Below are 4,873 nucleotides of genomic sequence, written 5' to 3'. Positions count from 1 at the left end.
TCTTTTAGAAGTTGTTTGGTTTCGGGTCTTATATTGAAGTCTTTAATCCATTTTGAGTCTATTCTTGTATACGGTGTAAGAAGGTGGTCCAGTTTCTTTTTTTTTTTTTTTTGCATGTATCTGTCCAATTTTCCCAACACCATTTATTGAAGAGGCTGTCTTTACCCCTTTGTCATATATTAAGTGAGCATATGGGCGTGGATTTATTTCTGGGCTCTCTATTCAGTTCCATTGATCAATGTTATCTGTTTTTATGCCAGTACCATGCTGTTTTGATTACTGTAGCTTTGTAGCATAGTTTAATATCAGGTAGTATGATACCTCCGACTTTGTTCTTCTTTCTCAAGATTGCTGTGGCTATTCAGGGTCTTTTACAGTTCCATATACATTTTAGAATTATTTGTTCTAGCTCTCTGAGAACAAATGGTATTTTGATAGAGATTGCTTTGAATCTATAGATTGCTTTGGGAAGTATGGTTATTTTAATGATGTTGATTCTTCCTACCTGGCTTAAAATAATTTTATTCTGTTGTGAGTTATACTTTCATTCAAACGTATCCCAATTGTCTTATGTCATTGAATATTTCTGTCTAAATATCTACAACTGGACATCTTTCATTAGTAAGACCCAGATTTTTATGCTTGAAGAATCTTTTGTTTTCATTGGAATCGCAATAATATATGTAAAATACATCAATATTATTGATGATTTTTCTGAATCAATATCTCTTAGAATTTAATTTTGCTTTTTGATTTAGGTCTTCCTTGATTTTAAAGGTTTTTTTCATATTATAGCCTTAAGTATATATATTCATTTGTTGAGCAAATTTTTAAAGACCTAGGAAACTGCTTATATTAAAATTGTAGATAAAAACTGAGGTTATAAAACTGATATAAGAGAAAAGATACTTATTTACACAGGGAAGAAGACAAACAAACAAACAAAAAACCCAAAAAGATGTTGTAGAGAAAAACACACTGAAATGATTGATCTGAATTTATATCTCCCTCCTCTAAGATACAGGTTTTTTGTTTGTTCTGTTTTGTTATAAATAATGAGCTTTTGATGTTCCAAAATAAACACAAAATAAAAGAAAACTTAGAGACAGATTTATTGGAGTTCAAAATTCAGCTCAAGCTTTTATTAAATCTTGAGAAATTTCTATCATTTCTTTGAGATTAATTTGCTCTTTTGAAAACTCCATGGAGTTATATGAAATAAGTGAGATAAAGTAAAGCAGTCAAGTCAGTATCAGTACATCCTAATATTCAATAAAATACCTCATATTCATTATCTTTTCAATATCTCCATTGATACCATCTTAGCCCAAGCCACCTTTACCTATTTCTTGCACAATTCATATTCTCCAAGTCTTTTTCCATACAGCAATCCATAGTGTTCTTTTTAAAAATATCAATCATTGCATATCATTCCCCTGCTTATATAGCCAGTACGATCAGGTTTGGGATACAAAAATAGTTATGTCTCTTATTTTTCTATTAATGACTTCAACAAACACATATGAACATAAGGAAGAGACCCCCAAATCTCTCTTTGAAGCTTCTTCCAGCCCTCATTTCAAGAACCCTAAGGACTTATTGAAAACAAATAAATCTCTGTAGATTCTGGAATTTTATGAGCTGAGTGTAAACTGAAACAATTATTTTTCTGGAAAACAATTTGACAATAACTCCTAAAATGTAAAATGTACATACTTTTGATTGAACAATTCTACTTCTCAGAATTTATTCCTACCTATTAGCAAATATGCATAAAGCTATATGTGCTATACAGCTAAATAATAATGTTTGTTTCATTTCTCTTGTTGGTACAAAGGCTAAGAACGACATTAATATTCATTAACAGGGTAATAATCAAATAAATTACATTATGTCCTACACTATAATGTAATTTATTTGATTATTACCCTGTTAATATTCATTAACAGGGTAATAATCAAATAAATTACATTATGTCCTACACTATAATAAAATCATGCTATAAAAACAAAAATGAAGTAGAGGGATAGGACTTCCAAATAAAATGGCAGAACAAAATCATCTTCCTCTTATCACCGTTCATTGAAACCCCAACATGTAATGAAGGAGTAAAAGATATAGAGACCATTTTTAACTCTGATAATTCCAACAGACAACTGAAACACTGAACCATAAACAAGAAGAAAGACTGATAAATGAAGATAAAAAAAAAGGCATGGGAAGATGTGGAGAGAATGCATATTGTTGCAGATCTGTGTAAACTCTGGCAGAATTACTTAGTGGGTAAGAATATATAATGAGTTAAAAAATCACCAGTGCTTCATTTGGAGAAATAAGTAGGGTAAACTAGAAGGCAAAGCAATCTGTTTAGCAAACATCATGGAAATCTGGAGAAGCAGTGCTCCATAGGGAAGCACACAGTTAAGCCATATTTACAGGAAGCACTCTGTCAATGTGACAGGGTGTAATAAAGAGTCTTACTCGATTTTTTTGTTGTTGTTTTTATTTTACTGCAAACAGCTTTTAATCTTCATGTCACCCCGATTCCCCTTGTGCCCACATCTCAGCAAGTTGATAAGAAAGTCTGGTGTTCCTACCTTTTGTGTTGGCAGGAGATTCAAACCATGCAAACCATTGCCTTTGTGCAGCAACTCTCACCTTTGGCTCACCTCTGAACCACAGTAAAGCTCAGAGCCAGTCTCATGAAATTACATTTTAAAAACATAGTCTAAAATATAAAAAAAAATCAGAAAATAACAAAACTGCATACATTGTTGATTGTATGTATATAAGTCATTGATATAGAGAATTGCTATTATACTTTTTTCTTTCCTCTATGTTTGTAAGTAAACAAAAAGTATGTTATAAGCGATTCCCCATATTAAATGGACACTTTAAACAAATACCATACTTTTTGATAAAGTTTTTAATATGACAAAAGCATGTGCATCTTGCTTGTCAATCCATCTTGGATTGACAATAATACTGCTCTCAATGAATAATGCACATCTAAATGGTTTTATATTTTACTTCACCAGCATGCATAGTAGAAAAGCCAGTCTTAAAAGTTATATATTGACTGTAAGGAAAGAAGATACTTTAAAGTCAAATTAAGAAATTCAGAATATTCACTTTTATCTTCTTTCTAAAATGAGATAGATGATGCTTCATAACTTTAAAAATTTTAAATTTATTTTTTATAAATTTGTATTTATTGTATATTTTAAAAATTTACATTTGATTCATCAGTAATTAGTCCAACTGTTTATAATGTAAAAGTTAAATTATCTTTCAATAATACAAATGGTTACATGAATTTCCTATCCAGCAAGATTATTTTGATTGAAAATGAGATTCAAATGTATATGGGGTTTGATAATAACATTTTGCATATGTGCAGAACTTCATTGGTAATTGTTAAACTAAGGAATATGTAGCAACTATCTGAAGAAACTGTTCTATCTTTCTAACTTTCTTGACAGTCCTTACATTTTCCTCAGTTTATTTACATAGCCTTTACTGTTGACAAATTAATCTTAAGATATTATACCTATAATTATGGTCGTGGTGAACTCAGGTAATATGTATGCCTTGCTAACTGTGACTCATCATATGGGTACAATAACATTCAAACTAGTTTGTACAGTCCTGTTCATTAATGCTTGTCAACTGATCATAGACTTGGATGTTGCATCAATGTCAATTCCTAAAAGTTTCTAAAAGCACATTCACAATTTCTGTACTCATCTTAGTATGAATCATTAACCAACATTATGTAGACCAGTCCTAGTTCACAGACTACCTTTTGAGTAGCAGTGCTATAAAAGTATAATTATAAAAGTAATCACTAAAATAAAATCTCTGGAGAAATATAAAAGAACCCACAGACAAAAATATATTCCTTAGAGTGAAAGACTCAAAAAGAAGCAATGGATTTAGAAAGTATTACATAAAATATGTCTCTGAGACTAGAAATACTGATATCAATAAGTACAAATAAGGAAAATTAATACTTAAAATGAAAATGATTCTCAGGTACATATATGTTTATATATGTATACAAAGTACATATAAACATAGATGCAAAAATGATAAAAATAAAAATATGGGCAGAATCATATAAGATAATTATAAAGAAGGCATGTGATTTAATCTTTTTATTAAAAAAAAAGTTGACTTCAAAGAAAAGGAGCATTAAAAGAGACCAAAAAAGGCAGTTGCCATTGCTAAAGAGGACCATCAACAGTGAGTTCTAGAATTCAAAAACTATCTATACACCGAATAACATAGCATCAATATTCTTACAAAAGAACATCAGGAAATGAAAGAAGAAATAATGAAAAAGTAGTATTTGTTCAGCATGTGTCAGATCATGCAAATAAAATTAAGCAATTATGTAAAGGTCTAAACAACATACTCAGTAAATTAAATCTGAAAACAAGGATTATACCTTCCTCTCAGCTTCCCCAAGATCATTTGTGAAAATGGCCATATTAAGCCCTACAAAACTTGCCAAAAATTTAAAAATAAAAGTAGTACAAACAATATCTTTTGAGCATAATGCAATTAAAGAAGAAACAAATAACATCCAGACATAAATAAGCACATAAGAGATGTTTTGATGTCTCTCTTCTAACAACTTTTAAACTGAAAGAGAAATATATATAATAAATGGATAACAGGAAAGGATAAAGATTACCAATGTCACTATTGGATTTCTTTGATAAACCAAGAGAATAAATATTATCATTACTACACTTAGTATCACTACCTCTAATAGTAACAATAAATACCACTATAAATAATAATAAATAATCTAATAATGTGACATTAATGACTTGCAAATACATAAAAATATATTAATTAGAAAATA

Source organism: Pteropus vampyrus, unplaced genomic scaffold (genome assembly GCF_000151845.1).
Source record: "Pteropus vampyrus isolate Shadow unplaced genomic scaffold, Pvam_2.0 Scaffold11, whole genome shotgun sequence".
In the NCBI taxonomy this organism is placed as follows: domain Eukaryota; kingdom Metazoa; phylum Chordata; class Mammalia; order Chiroptera; family Pteropodidae; genus Pteropus; species Pteropus vampyrus.
The sequence above is the reverse complement of the archived record's forward strand: the minus strand, read 5'-3'. Positions refer to the sequence as shown.